Here is a 25280-nt window from a genome sequence, read left to right on the forward strand (position 1 = left end):
ATGCTTAGTTTTAGGGTTATTTTCAGGCCTGTGTATTTGTAGTACTTACCTAGTTACAGCACTGACAAGATTACCTTTTGCAAAAGCTGGTGTCCAGCTTTACGTTGCAATTAGTTCTTTTTGCTTATTTCAGTGCTTTTCTGTTCTTATGCAACTACTCAATGCAGTGGCGTAGCTAGGGTGGGGCAAAGGGGGACATCTGTAACCCGGGCGCAGCATCCAGGCGGCTCCAAATTGATGCTATGAAATTTTTTAATGAAATGTTTTTCATTGTTGACACACAGAAAGGGGCGCAAATTCTTCAGTTGTCCTCGGGCGCTGGAATCCTAGCTACGCCACTGACTCAATGTGTTTTATCTAACATTTCCCGTCTTTGAAAATACAAGGATAGGCAATGGCACTTTTATTCTATTCCACAGGTAAAACATTCTGTAATGTTAGGGAAAAACAAGTGTTTCTCATGATTTTTTAAAAAAGAAGGAACTAAAACTGATTTCGTCATTGCTTTCTTAACCATAGACCTGTTATATACTAGACGGAGCATCGCCATTTAAAACCGGGTGAAAAAGTGGCACAGGAATGAGCTGCAGGAGTTTGGGCATGAAATGCAACTGACTTTGGCGTACTATCGCCATGGCTGGCGATTTTTTTCTCTCTTTTCTCTCAGTTCGAAATGCGAACTTGGAAAGACGTCATTTCGCAGAAGCTGCCGTTGAATTTGCAGAAGAGGTTAGATCGATAAACACCAGCCAAAATTAATAATTTCCCTAAAATTGAACACTTTATTTTAAAATTTAACTTTATTTTAATTTTTAAAATTTAAATAATTTTCATGCTGTAGAATAATATTTTGCAATATGTTCATCGGCGTCTACCAAATTTAAAATAAAATTAAAAAAACTGGAGAGAACAAACTAAATAATAAACTAATAACTAAATAATAAACTAATAACTAAATAATAAACTAAATAATAAATAATAAACTAATAGCAAACTAAAAAATAAATAAATAAAAAAATAAAAAAGAAGGCTTTTTAGTACTCAGTACAGAATAAAAAACAAAAAAATAGATAACATAAGAAGAATGAGTGAAAACAGAAAATAGTACAAAAAGGAAATTTAATATTAATACGAAAAGGAAATTTAATGTTAATACGGTGTATTACAGAGAACTACAGAGTAGGCAAATCAAAGTGAGAAAGATATTAAATAAAATGAACTAAAAATGAATGTCAATATAGCAGATATAAGTTAAAAGGAAGAGAGAGAGTGGTAAATAATTAAATTATGAAACAAAAAGGTGGTAAATTAAGACTTCCTTTTACTAGCAAATATATATATATATATATATATTTTATTACCTAAACAGTATTGATTAATTGATTATATTATCTCCTAAGTTTAATTATATATATATATATATATATATATATATAAAATTAAATAATGTAAAATTAAAATTTAAATAATGTTCATTATTTTTAAAAAGAAATTTATTAAAACTATTAAAGTTTTGAAATTTAACTGCTATATAATTGCTATTTTCTTAATACTTAACAAATTATTAATATTTGAATAAATGCCAGAAACATGATATAAGAAAGAAAATACGTGATTGAAGGTAAACAAATTTGTTATATTTGGATGCAAGAAAAGGATATAAATAAAGTCATTCATGTCCCCCCCCCTAAAAAAAACATAATTTTATGCAGTTCTTACACAGTGTTACATCAACATTACCAAGTATTAAATACACACATTACTACTTCGCACATGTCCGCATGAGCAAACGCAAAGAATATATAAACAAACGCATTCAAAGCAGTCTGTTGGCGTATAAAAAATGTCGCCAAAACAGAATACTAGACTAATTAAAATTATATTGTATTACTAAAATTTTAACATTTTTTTCAGAAAACAGTTATTAGAAACATACATATATATTAAGATACTTTTATTTAAATGTTATTTCAAGTATGCATATATTATATAAAATTAGAAAATCTATTTTTTATTAGAAAAAGGCAAGTAGAGTGGATAAAAAAACCTCTACATTTTATAAAATTAGGTTTTAAAACATTAGAAAAAGCTCAGTTGTGAAATGTTACTCCTCCATCTTTCACATATCTGGAGTTACATCCATATGCGGAGCACGAAAGTATCATTTTTGAAGTCCGAAACAATGCGCTTACACGCAAAACCCTTGCTTCTCACAAATTCTCCATAGAACTGTAATGGTAAGGAAGATTCGCGGGAAATACGATCTGGGAAATGTACCAAATGTCACGTGGTTCGTATTCCTGTCCCCTTCAGGGTTGCCGTTTCTCTCTCTAGTACATTACAGCTCTATGTTCTTAACGCCCTACTCTAAAAACATTGCTTCTTTTAGAATGCGCAAAAATGATTTTAACAAATTGCATGATGGTTAAAGTGACATCAGTTTAAGCATTATGAGACTGAAGATCATATATTTTAATTTTTGTTGAGTTTAATAACGCTTTTATGGATTTTTTTTAAAATAAGGGGATTTAAATTTTTAAATAAGTGCATGTAGAGGTGGCAATAGAGGAAATGCGAACTAGGCGGCCAATCATAGGCTAAGCATGGGCGGTTAGTGCTATCTGTGCCGTATTTTGTGGCTCTTGCCGCGCCCTTGCGAAACTGGCAGCATTTAGTAGATTTCTGTGTTATTGGAAGTTGGGTGTTGAATTTTAAAGTTTTATGTTGGAGTTGAACTGTTCCCTGTTTCCTAAGTACTGTCGTTTAGTTTTCGTTTTCGTTATTTGTAGCAGTAGCTAGAAAGCTGGTAAGTTTTTTGACAGGGCTTTAAAAGCCTCCTCTCAATGTTCCGTTTGCATGGTTTCTGAAGCTTAGCAGTTACAGACAGCTTAAAACTTTTACAGTTTCTTTACTTTTGCACATTATTATATTTTCCTTCTCATGAACCGGAAAGATTAGATACTTATGAGCATTTAAATGAGTTAAAGCTATAATTTAATTTTATTATGCTAAGGTATTTAATTGAATTTGAAGTGCAAATAGTGAAACCATGTCTGATGCAGTTAGCGTATCTTCTCAGCCCATTTGAAATTTTGTTCAAATAAATTTCATTTCTGTCAAATGTATTGAAATAAAGTTCGTTATTTATAGTGAAAGATTAATAATGGAAACGCAAGTGTTTCTTATCTTGATTTTTATCAAGTACTTTAATTTTATAATTGCTGATGATTTTTCAAAATTGTCTTATGAGTGCTGAATTTTAATACACAGAAGTTTCATTTCGGGAACGTTTTAAAATGAATGCTTATTATTATTTTTTATGGAATAAAAGTATTTTCTCCCAGCCCAAACCTTTTTTCCGCAATTAGCATTGGTTTAATGAAGGAAAAGAGATTATGAAGGCATTTCAATTCGTATTTTTTCCTCCCTGTTAACTTGTATAAGGATGAATGTAATTTTTATTGGAAAAACATTTTGTTTGATTTCATGAATTTCTGTATTTGTACTAACCAGCATTGCACCTAAACATGGATCTAATTATATATGAAGATTATTATATTAGAAGGAATTTTGAAAAGTTTGTAGTTGATGAAAATAGTCTGTTTTAGTTTAAGTTTACATCTTTGTAATTTTGCTCTTATTTATTTCTAAACAATTTCAGTATTTGCAGTATAACAATGAAACTTTATTAATTTATGAATTGAGAAGGTTATCTGTTTTCTTAAAGGTATTTGCATATATTTTGAAAATTAGTTTGTAAAAATTTTTTTATGATTATTATGAATTACATCGTTAAATTCTTTAGAATAAAAAGGTCTTGAAACTTGAAGTAGGCATTTGATAGTAATATTTTATGTTCTTAAAGTGATTGAGGCTATCTATTATCATGCCTGATGTTTCTTTATGATATCAAAATGACAAAAAAGCTATGAAATTAATAAGAAAATTGGATTTGGAGATGGCTGTAATTTGGTTATTTTTTTAATATTCAATGGTATCTTTTTTTGGTTGATCTTTAGATTATGGTAACTTCGCGATTTTTTGGCGACCAACTCTCCTACAGCAACCCTCTATTTTTTTTTTCCCGCCGCCATTTTGTCTTCACGAAGTAAAGACGTTTCTTTTCTTTTTATCTACTGAACACTTCTTCCAACAATCTACTAGCCGAATTACACAAATATTCACTGCAAAATTGGGAAAAAGTGCACAATACCATACCCCTTACGCGTTTTTCAAAATAACATACACATAAACCATGTACACATCGACTTATTTTTACTTAAAAAAACAAAAACATCCCAGAATTACACAAAAATGGCATTGCGCACACTCTTCACTATATCCATGTACACTGCTTTTTTCTCATAAATTAGAAAAATTTCACGAAAATACATGACAATTTTCTGAATCTTTAAACCCGGTAAAAAGAACATATATGAAATTACCTGATCGCGAAAAAGTATATACCCTTTCCAAATATGAACATCTCCACATATAAAATAAATAAAATATCCAAAAATTTTTACCTCTAAATCATCTATTATATTATAAACGTCACCAACGAATTCATACCGCAAGCATTACAAATACTTAGTGTCAAATATTTAAATTATTTCCATGCACGTTTACTTCAACTAAAATGTATACCAAATTCTTACAAACATAAAATTCACAAAATAACTATCATTTAATTAAAATATAATTAAATTCAAAAACACTACTTAAAATATAAATAAGCACATACATTAAATTAATAAAAATTAGCTTACAATCCTAATTACTTTAAACTAAATCATTGCTAATAATAATTTTCCCAATAATACCAAATTACTTTACTTCCACCTTACATTTAGAACAATGCATAAAAATAATATCTTCAAATAATTAAAAATACTAACTTACCTAATCTTCTTCAGAATCTTGATTACGTGTCTGATAAACTTTTCTTATTTATCCGCTAAATAAAAAGCAAGCGTATGTGCGCCTGTTTCAGGATCTTTAAAATCATACTTATAGTTCACAGCAAGGTACCAGGTAAAATAGTAAATAACTTAATAAAACATCTTTACTTCTATCTCGCACAACCTTAAAGAAACACTTATTACTACCCCTTTCAATCCCACTAAATACCCATTTCGAATTCACTTTAGTTAGGGCCATGGGATCCAAAAATTAATGAACACTGTTTCACACAACACAGAATAAAGCCAAATACAAAATTTCCAGATTTTTTCCCGATTTCCCCTCTTTTCCGATTAAAGAACCATAATTCGTCAATTAATATCACATGATCTCTCATTTCCCTCACACAAAATATTGCGTAATCGGAACTGAGTACTGCTCACATTATTACCAAAGTCCCAGGTAGTAACCTTTATCGCCTCCAAAATGTCGCCAAATTACCAGTTACCATATTCTAAAGATCAGCCCTTTTTTTTTCCTCTAAGCATTTCCTGCTTTTTATATCAAGTTGCTGGTTATGAAATTGTAGCTATTAGTGAATAATTGAATAAGACTACAGACTTAAATACTTGCGTCGAAGCTATCAACTCTTCCGAATTTTTGCAATTTCCTAGTCTTTCTTTGAGTAAATGACTGTAGCTGTAGATTTTTAATTTTTAGTCTCTTTTAAATTATTAACGTAACAACTATTTTATCTGATATGAATTGCAATATTCCACTGTGGATATTTAAAAAACTTTTTATTAAGATTCAAACAATATTTAATCAGTTGTTAAAATTACACGTTACTTTTTTGGTTAATTTTTGGATTATGGTAACTTGGCGATTTTTTGGCGAAATTTGGTGACCAACCCTGCTACAGCAACCTGCTAGTTTTGTTTTGGACACCATTTTATTTTCACGAAGTAAAGGCATTTTTTTTTTTTTTTTTACTCAACATTTTTTTTCAACAATCTGCTAGCCGAATTACGCTTATGCTAGAACTTTTATGGAACAAAAGTACTTAATCATGACGAAGGTTAGGTACAAAATTGGGAGAAAGTTCAGAATCTCCCACTGCTTGCTGCGTTTTTAAGAATTGCACATACACGGTGTCCATGTACACGTCGACCTATTTTCACTTAAAAAAACATCCCAGAATTGCACAAAAATGGCATTGCGCACACTCTTTATCTATGTACATTGCTAAAGTCCTAGCTAGTAACCTTTATTGCCTTACCAAAATGTTGCCAAACTACCTGTTACCATATTCCAAAGATTAGTCACTTTTTAAAATGTATTTTTAGATGTAGTTGTTGGTATTTTGTGGTTATCTGTTCTTCCTTCCCCAAAAGGGCGACTAATTTTGCACTAAGACTGGAAAGACAACAGCCATTTTAAAAAATGTCACAGATATTTGGCGGTACATGGACACCAAGTTTGTGCAAATTTTGGCTATGTGTCACCGCTACACAAAGCCAAAATAAGAAGTCGAAGAATTGCACAAACACAGTATCTATGTACACATTGACTTATTTTCACTTAACTCGGCATTGTGCTCTTCCTTGATTTTGCCCATGTGCACATTGGTCTATTTTCACTTAAGGCCCTGTTCAGACGAGGGCGTAAGGGGCATAAGTGGTTAAAGCAGAGCTCTGTTGCCAAGGCAACCAGTCTCTGCTACGTCACAGAATCTGGTGTAGGGCTCATGGCATAGGGTTCAAAGTTTTTAACTTTACGAAGTCGACCAATCAGAGCGAAGTTAAAACGAAGCGGCTTTCTTTAGACGATTTCGCTGTTATATCGAAGGCGACGTTTTTTTTAATATGGAACACATCGTATCCAAATGAGTTGTAATCGTATCTGAATGAAATAATGAGTTGGAATCGTATCCGAACGAAATAAAGAGTTGATCTCGCAAGAAAACTATGATGATGACATGCACTTTTTAACGAGCTTTTCAATTTATATTGAAAAATATGGATGAAACTCGTAAAGCGAAAGTTAAGCTCAGGATTATGCACGCTGTGTATGATCCTGTAAATGATTGATCCCATCCAATATTTTTCATTTTATTGTGAAAATTCTTTAAAAAATGCATGATTGCAAAAATTTTATTTTTTCTGTGTAAATTATTATTATTATTTTCTTACTGTCTATAATTTTTTTTAAAAATTACTATAATTTTTTTTTCCTGTTTTATTATTTTTGTATTTAAGAATAAATTTATTCAAAAGCTGGAAATATTGTATTGCTATTTGCTTCAAATGCTGATTTTCTTTCCAAACAAACTTCATGAATTAATTTTACTAAAACATCAAATCAATATCAAGAATCTGCTTTTTTTTTAACAGTAAAAATATTACTTTACAGAAAAAGAAAAAATTATTTTCACCCTTTTAAGAATAGTCACAATAGTCAATTCAATTATGTAAGCTTTGTATAAGTAATAAAAGATTAATCTTTTGAGAAAATGCTCTTATGAATTCCAAGAAGGAAAAAATGTAGTGAAATATCCTTAAAACAGTCAAGAGTCTAGACAGTTTTGTCTCCTGTTGAAGTTCTGTTTTTTAATTAGGTTCTCCATGAAAGGAATTTACTTTTAATGAAACTGAATAGCACACATAATTCGTAACATGGACTATAATTTAATGAATAGTATTTATTATTATTATCCACTCTTTATTACTATCATTTGAATGGAATTTTGATCCTTAAATTCATGCTATTTCTCTGGTAGAAATTCCTAGATAAGGTATGAATGTTTATAATTTTGATGTATTTGAAGACTTGGGTACCTAAAATTTGTCAATGTGAAATTACTTCTGAGATTTGGTCGTAAATAGAAGTGACAGCATATGTTGAAATTAAATTCAGGGGTGTGGCTTATACATGGAAATTATTAGAAATAGGTGTATACAAACAGCTGGCAACACAGCAAAATGTATTTAATGATTGAGCATAAAATACATTGTTGGGTGAACATTTCCTAGTATTGTACTAGTTGTGGTTGCTGGTTATTGTGACCAGTTATGGGATACTAGTACTAGTGATAATTGATACTGGTAGTGCAGCAAACTACTATAGTGATCGACAGGGACAGTGAATAAGGAGTGCTAAGCACACATGTTTCACTGTCATAGAAACATATTCCTTTTGATTGAAAATTAAAATAATAATAATAATGTATGGCAAGCACTGTTTTTAGCTTAACTGCTTTCACACCTGCAAAATGGAAAAATATTATATACAGGCAATCTGTTAGTTATCCTCAAGATTTTTTTAATTAGGCATATTTAGAATATCGTATTTCTCCTAAGAGAAATTATATATAAAAATTGAAGGTTTTATATATATAAATATGCATGTTTATAGTATAGAGAGTATTACAGTACAATGTAGAAATATTCCATACTGCTTTGCACAGAAATATATGTGCCAACCAAATATTGGTCTTTCAAAAAAAATCTCTCGACCATTTCATTCTTTTTCGTTTTTACGTTCTTTCGTTGCCTCTTGGCTAATGAGAAGGGCAGATAAAAGATCATTCTGTTGAGCCAGTAAAACTTTGTGGCGAGCTGAAAAAGCCATGACACAACGAAAAAAACAAGCAGAGCGAACGCGGGAAATCAATCGAGCGGGAGAATAGCGTGAGAAAGTTGTAGACATTCCACGCATGCGCAAATTTAGCTTCTCTCATTGGCCACGGCTTACACATCATTCTCGCAGGTGTGAACGGGTCTCCCGTATTTTATGCCTTTATGACTATGCCTCTATGCGCTTTACGCCCACGTCTGAACGCACCTTAAAACATCAAAGGAGCATCCAGTTCTATACTAGTACCAAACAAAAAATATATAATCTGAATAAACTACATTTTAAATCAAACTGTGAAATAATATAAAAAGAAATTCATCTTATAGCATCTAAGCACTACACGAAGAAAATATCCGCTTACCTTGTATAGAAATTTCGTTGTCTTCAGTCCGTGGCACAATTCCTTAACAGCATCCAAAACTTTCCTCAAACCATGTGCCCTTTCTAATGGAACACTTTATATGGTCAGCATTTGAACCTTTCTTGCGAAAAACCCATTCAAAGCCATTTGAACATTCTTTTCGTTCGATCATGTGCATTTCCTTCATACCAACAGGACACTTATAATTCTGTTGAATTACATCCAACAAAGTTTCTTTTCTTCTGTCCTCAACCACTTCAAAAAAGAAAAACAAAAACAAACCAAAAAAAAAAAAAAAAACACTTCTGCTCTCTTATTTGATGCCCCCAAACACCCACTTTATCACTGGCAGCCATTTTATGATGCACAGCACACAATATGTGATGTACTTCCTAACTGACATCCAACAAATATTTTCTCATCAGTCAAATTCATTGCAGTCACACAACCAGTCGCATCATAATAAGGTTTCCATAACATTCGACTACTCAGGTTACCATAAATGAAACAATAACTTCACGACAATCTAAGGGGCACCCTTAAATATATGTTAACTTAAAAAAACATAAACATCAGAGTTACAGAAACTTGGCACTGTGCACACATTTTCATTTTTCCCATGCATATGGTGATCTGTTTTCAATAAAATCAGAATTCTGCAAATTCGGCATCAGTGCATCGTATTAATCCATAAAATTTGATAGTTTAGGGAGTACAATTTTATTGAATGCAAATGCGTCCGGTGCGCAATGAACTGGAAGTTGATCTGTCAGCACTATCCTCATCTTCAGGGCAGCTGTTTTTATTTTATTCGGCTTATAATTCCTTACTAAATGTAGTGTTTCATCTCGATGTACTCCGATATGATTTAAATCAATTTCCTCATCATTATAAATATCACGAATACACATCAAACAGTTTTCTGGTTGCAATTTTCTAATTTCGATTATGCGTAATGTATGCTTTAACTATGCACACGTTGAAAGAAATGTTTAATAAAGTAAACAAATATTAAGCTTTTTTTTTTGTAAATTTTGATACCCTTTATATCATAATTGCTCTTTATTTCATAAATTACGATTTCATGTTTTTAATTGTATAATTTCTGCATGTCATCTTACCATATTTAAATTGATGATCTATAATCCGGAAAAACCCCTAATCTGGAATCATCAAAGTCCCGACGAGTCCTGATTAAAGACTTTGTACTGTATTATTTCTATGCAAGTTTGCCTTTATATAAAAGAATACTCTCATCAATAGATACATCCTATTCTGTATTTTTGCTCGTTTATTTTTTAGTAAAGTAGCCAAATTTTATTCAATCTTGCCTTAGCATGTGTATCAGGATCATAATTTTTTATTGTTAGAAAAGTGCAGATATTGTTTCAACTCATAATATCGTCTGTATGACATCATTTTCCTGAAGAAAGGAGTGCATAATTTTTCATCATTTGACCAATATCACAATTTTACTGTTTTTTTAAATTATGTTCTGCATAATCCAAATACAAATTAAAATTCTGACGTCTTGTTTGTAAGTTGAACACAATTCTTGCTGCTTTAAATGATTTGTAGGTTTCTGGGAATAAAAGACATTGTTCAGTATGTATTAGTTTTATCCACAATTAGCTACAACATAGAATTGTCGGAAAAATATTCAAAATATCAAATTATCATTACTAAAATTTACCAATATTCCAGGGTTTAAACTGTAAAACTGAAACGAGGAGGAGCAAGACTTACTGTTTTTTCTTCTATTCACATCTTTACTGAGTTCATATAGTCATCTTTACTGGGCCTTCTGATTCACTAGATCCTGAATAAATATTATTCCTTGATAAATCGGAACTATCTTCTGACTGAGAAGTTAAATTCACTGTTCTTGGACTCACTCTTGTAATCCATCATAAAAGTTATTTTAACATGCAAAGATAGCACTAATGAAAGTGAAATTATAGAAAGTATAAAATGATTTTGAATTCAAAGCACAAAATCTCACTGCAAATATTGTGAAGAAAATAGGAGTAGTTTGCACCATCTGTTAGCAATGTAAAAGATACATGTAAGTACTGACGAATTCGATTTCAGTGATGAAAATTTTTTCTTCTTTGCACGGCATGTGATGCCAACCGTACGGCCACAAAAACGCTGAACATATAAGATGCTACACCAATCTAGGAGGAGTTAAAATTTTGTGAGATAAAAATTTATACTGAATTTGCCTCTTCAGTTAAAGAAGTGTCCTTTTTTCTACAAAATTTACTTTTCCTGAGTATTCATGTTTTTGTGCTAGTCATTCTCAGATGTAATGTTTCTAGCCTCATGGTATTTTTCACTTTCATTACGAGATGTAAAATGGCCATTTATTCCTTCTACATAGTCATGGTCAGTTTAGGGGCTCCAACATTAGCAGTTGTGGGGTCCATCTCATCGATAAATATTAACAAAACTAGGCTGGATTTCTTGCTTGAAACAATACTTTTGTACTTTAAATTTTTGAAATCTTACATGCACTTAAATTCCAGTTCAGTAATCCAAAAATAACACTACAAAATTTGTATCTGTAGTTCTTTTGTCAGTGTTAAGAATTTTGCACTCAAATTGACACTGCACCATTGCCTTTAGATCAAAGAATTTGAAATTTACACTCAAGTCCGTGCTTCAGATGCGATGGTCTGATAACAGTATCTCCACAAATGACTTTCATTGCCATCACTGAAGTGGAAGGCCCCTCAAAAATTTGTGATGATGTTACTCGAGTATGAGAATAAAAAAAGCTGAATAAGTTATCCATATGCTCTAGCCAGTCGTAAATGTCTTGTATCTGCAGTTTGCTGACGGATGTGACGTTTTCACATTTTTCTACTTTCTGACAAACATTTTCCTATTTATACCAATTTACATTAAAAAAAGAAAGACTTATAAACTGTAGAATTTTTCAAAATAATTTTTAATTGAATTTTTATTTATTTGATAGCACATATTTATTATTTTCAGTTGGTGGTAACAGGTATTAATTTTGTTTAAGAGAAGATTATAAAAATTATTTTCTTTTTTAACTTTTCTGTTACTGAACATAAAATGACATAGATAAAGAAAGTATGAAAACAATCTCTTCAAAATTAAGATCTTATGACGGATGGTGAAATATTTCTATGAATTTTTATATTTTATGTTTTTAGAACTTTGAAATGTTAATATAATTTTTAAAATGTTTTGCATTGTAATCTAGTTTTCAGATTGTACGTTTATTATTATTATTTTCATTTTTATTGTCATCATTTCATGTGTAAGAAGACTCAGGCTTTGATTGTATTCAAAATGTAATTCTTATATAAACTTTACTTGCTCTCAACATAAATTAATCCCAGTTGTGTTTCCGTACTTTAACCTTCAGTTTTTTCCAAATGTGTTTTATCGGGTTTGAATCTGGTGACCGAGGTGGTATTTTCAAAACCTGTGGACAATTATAGAGACACCACAGGCGAACGTTGAGAGTCGTATGCTTAGGATCATTATCATGATTAAAAATAAAGTTGTTTCCAATATCCAAATTTTGGGCTGATAGTTTTAAATTGTCTCTTAAAATATTTAAATAAAGAGATCGATTCATTATGCCATCAACAAATACCAAATTACCTAGTCCTGATGCTGCCATGCACCCCTACATAAGAACACCTACACTGCCATGCTTAACTTTTCCAACTAAGTTCTTGGAATGAAGTTCCTTATTTTTTCTTCTCCATACAGTTATTCGACCATCAGAACCAAAAATATTAAATTTGCTTTCGTCAGCAAATAGGACGTAAATTCCAATACGTTTCGGGTGTATTTATCATTGATTTTGCGAATGAAAGCTTAAGCTTTCTGTTTTTCTCACTAATAAAAATTTTTTTACGGGCAGAATGCTTGTGTAATCCAGCTTGACTGAGAACTCAGAAAACTTTGCATTAAATTTTGCAGAAACTTTTACAGCACTCAAACGTGGGTTTTTCACAAATTTTATAATAATAAATCTCTCATCACATTTAATTAACTTTCTCGGTTGACCTTTTCTTACCTTGTTTTCAATCCAATTTTTTTCTTTAAAGCGTTTTATCACATACTGCACTGTAGAATGGGATAAATTAACTAATTTAGCGATATTTCGAATTGGTTTACCACTACTATGGTGAAAAATTATCAATTTTTGAATGCTGTTTGTAATTTCTTTATGACTGCGACCCATTTTTCAATAATAAATAGAATATTGTGAAGTAAACAATAAAAAATTAAAGCAAACGAATTTTTAAATGCTACCACAATGCAAAAATTAAAAAAAGCGGCAAACGATAATTCTAATTTTGATTTTATCCAAAAATATTAGTGTACAAAGACTTTTGTGAGATAAAATGTTTGTCATTTTGTTATTATTAATTTCTTTGTTATGAATAGATCATAGATCTTATTATTAAAATCTCATTCAGAAAGTTTACTTTTAATTATTGGATAGAGCCCTATTTCAATGAAAATCGTAAGTGTACGAACACTTTTCATAGCCACTGTATATATAACAGATATATCCAAATGAATTAATTGCTGTAATTTCCCTTTTTCATTCATTTTGCATTATAGAAGATTTTGCATTATTTACATTAGTAAAAATTCATGTTTCTTTTGTAGCATATTGAAGTTTAATAATCTTAAAAATGGCCATAAAATAAAGCCATTGTAATTTATAATTGCACAGTACATAGAGGAAAAATTAAAATTTTCCATGAAATGTTAACAGCTTTATCAATATTTTTGCCATTTAGAAAAAGGATTAAAATGACGTAAATTGGCAAATTTTTTTACATTGATTAAAAGATACATATAAAGCACCGAAAATAAAGCAGAAAATATGGGGAAATTTCTTGATGCAAATCAAAAGCAGTTTAAAGAAAATTATGTGTTCACAGATATTTTTCCAGTTTGATAAACGATTCCTTAGACATCTTGAATGTAGAACTTTATAAATGAAAAAGGTCTTATTACTTGGATTTTTTGGACCAATTTTGCATGCATATGTAATTATTTTTAATTAAATAATGCAGTGTGAGTGAGAAAGAATTTATAAGATAATTCCTTTATTGGAATCTAATTAGAACAACACTCCAGTTGGTAATGTTTAATTTCTTGTTCATTTTTAGTTTTTTTCATTTTATTAAACTATTCTGAAACTGTTAAAATCATATAGGGTGTGTCACTCAATAGAGACCCCGAGAAGAGTATGATCAAAATATTATAATAAAAGGTAATGAAACCAAATTTTTACATGACATACTTTTATGTTTGAAAAATGAAAGTGCATTAGAAGAGATTCTGGAAGTGATCTTCCCCTACCTGTATATGCAGTTAAACATGGCATTGCATGTTCACGTGTGTTGCTGCCAGTGTATTGGGCATCACTTCTTGGATTTCACGACGGATGTTCTGACGCAAATCGTCGACGTGCGTGGTTTATGCTGGTACATGTTACTTATACGACGACCCCATAGAAAAAAAAACTCAAGGGAGATCAAGTCTGGAAAATTTGGAAAACTGCAACACCATGTTAAACTGTATATACAGGTGGGAGGAGGTCACTTCCAGCACCTTTTCTAATGCACTTTCATTTCTCAAATGTAAAGGCATGTTATTTAAAAATTTGGTTTCATTTCCTTCTGTTATAAGATTTTTATCACACTTTTCTTGGGGTCTCTTTTGAGTGGACACCCTGTATAAAAGTACAACTTCAGCTCTTTAAGATATAGTTGTGGCTTTTGAGTATTTTGGAATTTTCTAATATTTGCTCCTATTCTATGGATTGATCTTTGGATTATGGTAACTTGGCGATTTTTTGGCGAAAATTTGGCGACCAACTCTGCTACAGCAAACCTCTATTTTTTTTTTCCGCCGCCATTTTGTCTTGACGAAGTAAAGACATGTTTCTTTTTATTTACTCAACACTTTTTCCAACAATCTAATAGCCGAATTACACTTATGCTAGAAATTTTATGTAACAAAACTGCTTAATCATGACAAATATTCACTGCAAAATTTGGGGAAAAGTGCACAATCACAAACTCCTTGCACGTTTTTTAGAATAGCACATACACATAAACCATTTACACGTCGACTTATTTTTACTGAAAAAAAAATCCCAGAATTGCACAAAAATGGCATTGCACACACTCTTAACTTTATTCATCTACATTGCTATTTTCTCATAAATTAGAAAAATTTCACGAAAATACATGACAATTTTCTGAATCTTTAAACTCGGTAAAAAGAACATATATGAAATTACCTGATCGCGAAAAAGTATATACCCTTTCCAAATATGAACATTTTCACGTATAAAATAAATAAAATATCCAAAAACTTTTACCTCTAAATTATCTATTATATTATAAACGTCACCAACGAATTTCTACCGCAAACATTAAAAATGGTTACAAATACTTAGTGTCAAATATTTAAATTATTTCCATGCACGTTTACTTCAACTTAAATGTATACCAAATTCCTACAAACATAAAATTCACAAAATAACTATAATTTAATTAAAATATCACTAAACCATGTACACGTCGACTTATTTTTACTTAAAAAAAATATCCCAGAATTGCACAAAAATGGTATTGCTCACACTCTTCACTATATCCATGTACACTGCTTTTTTCTCATAAATTAGAAAAATTTCACGAAAATGCATGACAATTTTCTGAATCTTTAAACGAGTTAAAAAGAACATATATGAAATTACCTGATCGCGAAAAAGTATATACCCTTTCCAAATATGAACATTTCCACGTATAAAATAAATAAAATATCCAAAAACTTTTACCTCTACATTATCTATTATATTACAAACGTCACCAACTAATTCATACTGCAAACATTATAAATGATTACAAATACTTGGTGTCAAATATTTAAATTATTTCCATGCACGTTCACTTCCACTCTAATGTATACCAAATTCTACAAACATATAATTCACAAAATAACTATAATTTAATTAAAATATAATTAAATTCAAAAACACTTCTTAAAGTATAAATAAGCACATACATTAAATAATAAAAATTAACTTACAATCCTAATTACTTTAAACTAAATCATTGCTAATAACAATTTTCTAATAATACCAAATTACTTTACTTCCACCTTACATTTAGAACAATGCATAAAAATAATATCCTCAAATAATTAAAAATACTAACTTACCTAATCTTCTTCAGAATCTTGCTTACATGGTGGATACACTTTTATTATTGATTCAATTAAAATTATTGAACAATTTTTCTGCAAATTTTTCCTCCACACTTCCTCCGCTAAATAAAAAGCAAAATTCTCTTTATCACAATGCCTCGGAATGGCGCTTTTTATAGCACTCCACATGCCCTCTATTGTATTGGTATGTGCACCTGTTTCCGGATCTTTAAAATAATATTAGACAGCGCCATACAATCTAAAAATTATTCAACACTACTTCACACACACACAATATCCATTTCATTAAGCAATGAAGCTTAATACAAAATAATATACTGGCACAGATATTTTTCCAAATTCCCCTTTTTCCGATTAAAGAACTGTAATTCGTCCATTAATATCACATGACATATCTCATGATCTCTCATTTCCCTCATACAAAATAATGTGTAATCGGAAATGAGTACTGCTCACATTATTATCAAAGTCCTAGGTAGTAACCTTTATCGCCTCCAAAATGTCGCCAAACTACCAGTTACCATATTCCAAAGATCAGCCATTCTATGTTTTTAACTTTCCAAAAACATAGTGTGCATTCAGAAAACAGCCATTAGTGATTTGAACAAAAGAAAGTGATCTTATGTATCCCAAAATAATTTTCTAGAATGTTTTACAACTTTGATTGCTAGCAGTCAGTTTGATAGCGAGAAGGAAAATATGCTTTGCAGTAAAATCTGGAGGTGATTACTTTTTCAAGTGTTAAACATTTGAAAAGTATACTTGGAAGCAGGGGTGAGCTGTAGAGAGCTTTTGAGGGTTCGTGCGAACCATTTACAAAATTTGTCTTCAATTTGAAAAACCCTTGTATTTCGTTTTTATTTGTTTACTTATTGTAATAAAAATGCATGTTTTGCATAAAAATGCATTTTTATAACAATAAGTAAACAAATATTTTAAATAGTATGTTAAACAATAATCAAACTTTGATGTGGTGTGATTTTCTCGCTCATGTCCTTAAAGTTAACGAAGCAGTTCATCAGAAAGGCATACGATTAGGCATTATAGTAAAGCTTATAAGTGCAACGCTATGTAATATTGAAGGGTTCCGAGAAAATGGACTTAGAAAAGTTAAATAGAATTATTATACCTTAAGGAGGTGTTGTTTAATCTAGTGATACTAGATGTAGAACTATAAAAAAGCTGTTTTCTGATGAAAGCAAAAATAAATCCATTTTAGGAGAAGAAAATCAATTATGAGTGTATTATAATAAACACTGCTGTAATGTTGTTGACAAAAAGGTTTGCACAATTAAATCATTGTTTTCAGGTGTTTAGTGTTATTTGTGCCATTAAGAACTTGTAAAAAAATAAGGGCTATCTGAACAGTTGTCAACTTTCCTTTGACATTGAAAAGTTAATTAAAATGTATGCTGCTGAAAAGAATATAAAATATGAACATTTAAGAAATGTCAGAAAAAGTTATATAAAAAGGAAAGAAAGAAGCCAGGAAAAGAATAAACATATATATATATATATATATATATATATATAATTTTATCTGACAAAATTATGAAGTTAAAAAGAAATTACATGAAAATGAAAAGTTTAAAAATAAATCAGACTAATTATTTAAGTAAATGTGTATAATATAGTAGTTATTATATAAAAAAAGGGGGGTTAGAAGTGTGCTATAAAATGTATTGAAGTTAACTTTACTTTTACATGCATTTTAAAATTTTCTATGTTGAAACTTTTTACAATTTTAAGTTTAGTAAAAATATGCTAGTTTTTTAGCTATCAAGTATATGCTATGTTTTAGCTATCTAATATAAGCATTTTGCTTAATATTAAGAAAATATTAAATCATAAATTTTTAATACATTTGTATTCTGTTATTTTGAAAATGGTTCAGAAACAAAAGTATTGCATAAGTACTAATAAAAGGTACTGTTCTGTTATTGGGACTGGATTCAGGAATGTTTGAATGGTATGCACATCTGTCTGCATGTATGTGTATGTATGTGTAAACACATACATTTGTGTTGGTATATATATACATGCATACAATGAATCCATCCATCCATACATGCATAAATAAAATTATTAGTGGAAATGATTTATGTAACAGTCTGAGCATGCTTTAGAAAGTATATTATTAAAAGGGATTCTGTTAGAAGGCTCTCATCTCCCAACTTGCAGAAGGCCCAGAAATTTCTTAAGCTGCCCCTGTATATAGTAATACAGTAGAAGTCCAGAAATCCGCAAAACTTGGGATCAGGTTGAGCAGATTTTAGGATTTTGCGAATTTCAGGACACAAAAGATAAATCGTAATATTCAGACTCAAAGTACAAAATAAATAAGGTGTAATAGATACATTTAATTAAATTATATACTTCATTGCAATAATTTATTATATGCATTAAGTTATTATCTGTATAAATTGATTACATTATTCATTGTATTATATGTACATCCAGGTTTGCCGATTTCGCCTTATGCAAAGATTTCCGGTTTCGGATTCCGGTGTTAGAATCACTGTTGCTGTAAAATTTCAACAGCTTTTCTTTATTTTTCCGTATATCATACAGAATCGTGTCGCAATTACATACGATTCTGCTACAAACCGAGGAGTGGAACCTGCCTCCATCTTTTGCAGAATCTGCACTTTTTGCATTACCGTCAATGCAATGTCTTTACGTTTTTCAACGTTGCAAGCAGTAAAATCATGAGTGCGTTTCTTATCTGTTATTGTATTAAAAAGGGCTGAAATTTAAAATATTCTTAATTTATCCACAAAATATCCGGATAAAGAAAAGGCAGCACTCAATAATCTCGTGAAATAACAAAGCTCAGAAAATACAACAACGTGAATTGTAAACTTGAAAGAAGAGTTGAGTGAATCGTCTGCTTTTTTACCTCAATGCAGATTAGAGGGAAAACATTTATCATGATGTCAATAATTTTGGTATTTCTGTTATGACTCAATATTATTCGGTAATTATGACGTCATTATTCGGTAAGTATTTTTTCGATATTTCATACTAAATGTTGCAGTTTCCGGAACCTATAAACTGAATGTTTATATTTTGAGAGGCAATGTGGATTTCAGGAGTTGGCGGATTTCAGGTCTGCAGTTTTTTGGTATTTGGATGTATATATATCTGTGTTGCATTTTGCCCCTTAACCTTTTCTTTGGTAGTTTAAGTCCAAAACTTTTGTTTTGTATTTATCTTCTAATGATTCTATTCATTCTGTTAGTTTCTTGTTCATCTGACTGTGATAACAGTTTTAATCCTTTAAACTGAGTTCTAAGTTTCTGGCCCAGAGTGCTATCTGCTACATTCATTCTTTCATCAAACTTCATATAACACGTTTCTATTTATCTTTGTTCTAGCCATATTCTATATCCCTTAGTTTTCTTGGCATATCCTATTATGATTCCTTCATTGCATCTCATTTGCCATTTATTTCTATTCTGTTTTGGTATGTTGGTATATGCTGTGCATCCAGGGCTTTTCCTAGTGGGGGTGGAGTGCTTAAAAGTACTGGGCAGCGAAAATCGGGAGCAGCTGTACTCTCGTGATACCATGTAAGTACCATTGTAAGTACTTTTCATACAATTTTTCATATGTAAGTACTTGGTGAATATGAAGTAAAAGCTTTATTAATCACAGAACTTTTTTTTTAAATTTTGGGGACGGCAATCCTAGGAAAGTACGCGGGCAGCCAGTGGCCTAGGAACTGCCTGTGTGCATCTAAATACTTAAGAATAAAAAAGCTGGGTTTTCTGTTGAAGAATATTATTTTCATAGGATGCCGTTTGTTAAAACTTTCATATGTATCATTCTCCTCTGAGGTGTAAGTATTTGTACGTTCAGTATTAATTCCATTTTTGGCTAAGTATTTTTCATATTGCTTGTTATCAAAATTTGACGTCGTTATCGCTGCATATACTAATTAAATATGATTATCAAACTTTCTATTTATGACTGATAGTTTTTAAAGTTACTGAACAATTTGTTTTTATTTTTCATGCAATACACGGTTACTAATCTAGTATAGTTATCTGCAATAGTGAGGGAATATTTACTACCACTTTTAGATAGAACTGGGAGTGGGCCACAAATATCTAATTAAACCAACTGCAATGGCTTATTAGATCTCTTCAGAGTGGGTTTAAAATATATTCTATTAGATTAGGCAGTAATACAAGGTTCACATCACTATTTTAATTTTTAATTTCGAGCAGTCTTTTAACGCTTTTATTCTCACTAGTGTTGAATGTAAGCAAAATTTTTGACACCATAACTTCATGTTGTCCACTTTATTTAACTTCTCAGTTTCTGAATTCTAACAAGCTTCTTATTTTTCTGTTTCAAACTTAAGTGGATATACATGATGGAGTTCATCATATCATTTCATGTAGCACAATTTATACTACTTATTGAAATGCAGGGTAGTCATAAAAAAACTTCCCTGATATATAAACTTCTAGCAGCCTATCTGCTCAAAATAGAACTCAAATTTCAGATATTTTTATTTGAAGGTATGCATTCAAGATTATGATGGTTTAAAACAACAGAGCTCTCACGATTACGGTTACAGCATAATCTGTGCTAGTTATTGAAATACTGGGATGGTCATAAAAAAACTTCCCTGATATATGAACACCTAGTGGCCTGTCCACCCAACCAATAGATATGAAATTTCAGGTATTTTTCTTCATCTGTTTTAAATTTCTTGTTTTTATTTAAATTTTCTTTATATATTGTGCAATTAAGTGTTCAAATTAGTAATGTTAGTGATAAAGTCCTAGCTTCCTCTTCCCTAATTTTTTAGTTTTACTTTCAGTTCTGTTTTTCTCTGCAGTTGTGCTAATAGTATTAAACATGCTTGCTTTGCTGTCTCTTCTAAATCGACATGTACCTGGCAAAGTCAACTTTTTTCCTATTTCAGTGCCTTAACGATTTTTTCCAACATAAAGTCCTCGTCTTTTCACCTGTATATCAGCTATACTATCCCAGAGTATTCCTGAAGCAGATGTCTACCTGAAATCCTTAAAATGATCTGCTGACTCGTCTTTTATCTTTGTGAGAATAGCCTCATTTCATCTGGTGAAAATTTAATATTGGAAAATATGTCTAGTAGCTGGATTATTCTTTGTGTTTTCAATTTAAATTGCTTCTGCAAGACCTTCCATGCTTCTTTACTATTTAAACATTTTGTATCCGAGAACAAAAATGTTTGTGAACTCCAGTCTTAATTCCATTGCGTAATGTTATAAAAGCTCTGTTTTCTCTTGAAGTAAGCCTGCTTTTCATGGCTTGTTGCATCTCTATCCAATAATTCTTCTTTACCTTTTATGAAGCTCCAGCAATTTCTGTTCTAGTAAGAGCATTTTTATGTCAATTTTCCATCAATCCCTGTTGTCATGGTTTAGCAGTTCAAACCCTTTTGGTAGGAATGACATCTTGATTATATGTAAGTACAACATACTGAACCCACTTCTAAAGTACTTCAGCACTTCTGTTTTTGTGTTTGTCATAGATAATGGCCTCCTTCATTTGCATTCATTTAACAATATTAATAGTGTAACTGGGGATCACATAAACTCTCAGTGTAGGTGCGAAGAAATATATTAAAATGCAATTACAGCTCTTCTACAGTAGAACTAAAGCTAAAACAAAAAGCTTTCATGGAGTTAACCATCTTTGTAATTTATATTTTCTTCATAACATGTCATTGGCCAGTCAGCAGAAACCAAGTCAATTTTCTGCTGATTGGCTTCTAAAAATTTGCATAAGGTAAAACCCATGGAGCCTTTAAAGTTATTGATGAGAGCAGTGTATAAAGTTTAATATGCAACTTTGCTCATTGCCAATTTTCTGCAATATTCTGATTTTTTTTCAAGTGAAAGCATCACTGTGTGCTTTTCTTTCCTGGGCAGTCATCTGTTTTTGCTTTAAAAAGATTAGAATTGCACATATTGAGGATTGTGCATATTGTATATGAAATACTTGTTCTTTAAAAGAAGCTTTATGTATCGTTGAGCATGCCACTAAAGTTAGATATGCCATGTATAGAGTGCTAAATAATGCCTTATTAACAGAAAATTGCCATAATTAATAAATTATGGCAATTTCTGTTAAATTGTTGTTTCTGATTGATAAATCAGAAACAACAAATGACAATAATTAATTCAATAGTTAATATGTTTATTTAAAATAAAATCATTAATGTAGTTCTTTATTGAATCTGTAAACCTTTGATGCAGGTTTACTTTAAAACTCTGTCATCCTAAATGCAGTCTTAAGCTTTCTTATGGAGTTGTACTCCTTGTTATTGATGTATAGATATCAGTGTCCTCCAAACATTTTCCATGAAATCTACTTTCTGTGCATCCATGTAGTCTGATGAGTGAATGGATTGCTCTAGCAAGTCAAACCAGCACTTACTGAACAGGTCTTTAACTCATTCTTGGAGTTTACATCTGGATGTGACTTAGAAGTGCTTATTCCTCCGAGCATTATGGGATTTATCCCTGAAATTTCAAAGTTCCTCAAGATGTCGTGATTAAATGGTATTTTCTTGATTATAGTTTAAAAAATGACTTTCCCAATTTGTACCTTGATTCCTTTTCTTCCAATATATATCTAATTCGAAATCAGGTACATTAAAAGCTGGCAGACATTTTCATTTGTAATGAAAATGAAGAATGCTGAATTCCTTCCATGCAGAATTTTACATCCATAAATGCTGAAAAGGTGTTAAGCTATCGTTTATCACCTGATTTTTATCACCATCTATCAATTGAAGAGACCATCATGGATTATTCACTTTAAAAATCGCATCAATTTCCACAAGTTCAGTTCTGCAAGCAGATATTTTTCCCACATACCCAGTAATTGCTACTTTATGATGCTATGGCCTTTTGACCAGGGAGCTTCTTAGCTTCTTAATTTTAAATGCTTTACTTTCTGCATCTATCCATAGTGTTGTATTTTTAAGGTATCCAAAAATATCAACGTGTCAAACAAATAAAAAAACACTAAAATACCTAGAAAACTTTTTAATTTAAAAACTTTTTTATTCTCCTTAAACTTTCTTTCAAGTTATGCTGACTTCTAATTTTTCCTCGAGTGCTATTTATATATTTTTCCTATTTTCTACTTATTATTTTAATACGTTTCATGTCGAGGTAGATGGACTTTATCCAGAGGTATTTCGAAATAAATAATCCTTGAAGCTTAATGGCATTTATTCCTGTGTATGAGGACATTGTCTTGCTGGCATAAATTGATAGAGAGCATTTTATATATATGTTTGTAGTATTTTAGGATGTATGGGAAAGACATTAGCAGTTATTTCTTAGTCATGGCTGACATATTTATAGATGTTGCTCTCTTTTACAGATAAAATGCTTAGTAGTAGTAGGATGCGTAGTGGGACAAAGATCTGTAAAATTAAAAATTATGTGGTACATTCACATTTAGGATTATATTGTGATAAAGCAATTCTAATCTGAATTTGTTCCTTCTCTCTCTAACATATTTTACCTTTTTATCACATAAATATACACATCTTGGAGATAATGAGTATGATCCAAAATACAGAATATTAACAATAAAATTATATTTATAAAATAAAAAATTAATATACACATTAGTTAAATAAAAATGCTTATCACATTAAGCTGTTGTCTATAAAGAAAAATCTGTAACTAATTCTTTTTGCTCTTGTAAGTGTTTCATTTTCAATTTCTTATATTTTTTGAAGAAAATATTTTTCTGTATTTGAGCAATGCAGTATAGAAAATTTCTTACTTTAGTTTTATCAGTGATAGAGATAAAAGCATTGTAAACAGCTTAAAGTTAAGCAGTATGAGCAAATTGCTCTGCATTGTGACAATGAGGGTAGAACTGGTACGTTTTGAGAAAAAGACGGAGAAACCCTTAATTGAAGGGGGTCTTTTCGATTTTTAAGCAGGTGTGCTCTAATATTGTCAACATTTTTGGCATTGACATGATTCAAACTGAAGTTAAATGCACTAGTGTGAAATTTAAAAGTAGGCAAAATAGAACCAGTAGTTTGCTATCAAAGCAGATTGCATCTATGCCAGACTTGGATATATAAATTTAAAGACAATGTTAAACTAAAGTTGCATTTTTTCTCTAATTTTGAATTCACGTGGTTTCAGTTTGATGGCTTTACATGAATTTCTTCAGACCCCCTCCCTTAAACTGGGATTTAAATCTCCAATCACCCAATCTGTATGTATACATTCAAAAATATTTTTACGATTCTTTAAGTACTTATACTTGCATTTTGAAGTGTGTGTAGACAATTATGGTATTAACATAATAGAAGAAAAGGAATTGTACCAAGCAGAAGGGTCATTTTATCACTGTCTCATGACTTTTGGGAAACTTTAGGGTTTTAGGGCTAAGCTATTGGCCACTTGGCGGGTTCATGTACTGCATATTATTTTGTGCATATTTTCTTATATGCATTTTTTATCTCCATTTCCCAGTTTTTGTATAATTTCTATGCTTGTATCAAAAGAAAGGTTTGCTGCTATTTTAAATATCAGACCAGTTGCACCAACTTATAGAATAACTCTGAACATTTAACATTGCATTTTTTTAGGTATCTGAGGTTAAGTTGAAAGCATAAGAACATGAATGAAAGCTCCTTCTGGTTTTAGTGCTACATTGCTTAAAATATGCTACGGGGCATTACTCCCTATTGTATCTTTTTTTTTTTTTCCTTTCTTTTTAAACCTAGAACACCTATTGTGGAAACTGGCAGAAGCTTGATTCACAAAGTGAAAAGAGCAAATAATAAAAGAAATAAGCTTTAAAAGTTTTCAAGGAGTGTTTGCAGTAAATATGTTTTATTAAATATCATGTAAAATGGAATTTAATCAGGCATATTCTGAAGTTCCACAAATTTAATTGGGCATATTCTGAATTTGCTGCTTAATGCCAAATTAAAAAATGTTAACTTGTACACATTAATATGCGTACAAGTTAGCATTATATGTATTTTAAGGTGGACTACATTATTCTGTGTATTAACCTGATTAAATGTGGCTTAGCATATAGAATAATGAAATGCTATCAATGAAAGTTTAAAATTTGCCAGCTTGGAGGACTG

At 30.7% G+C, this 25280-nt stretch overlaps 1 protein-coding gene across 1 annotated transcript in view; it reads left to right on the forward strand.

Annotated features, from left to right (window-relative positions):
* The first annotated feature begins 2603 nt into the window (after positions 1 to 2603).
* Positions 2604 to 25280, forward strand: part of LOC118191570 (protein hu-li tai shao-like) — a 122583-nt gene continuing 99906 nt past the window's right edge. Inside the window, exon 1 of the mRNA XM_085807360.1 lies at positions 2604 to 2806. The gene's annotated coding sequence lies outside the window, so the exon portion shown is untranslated. The remainder of the gene's footprint in view (positions 2807 to 25280) is intronic.

The sequence above is a fragment of the Stegodyphus dumicola genome, chromosome X1 (genome assembly GCF_044657685.1).
Source record: "Stegodyphus dumicola isolate Sdum_Otavi_A_Nest chromosome X1, ASM4465768v1".
NCBI lineage: Eukaryota > Metazoa > Arthropoda > Arachnida > Araneae > Eresidae > Stegodyphus > Stegodyphus dumicola.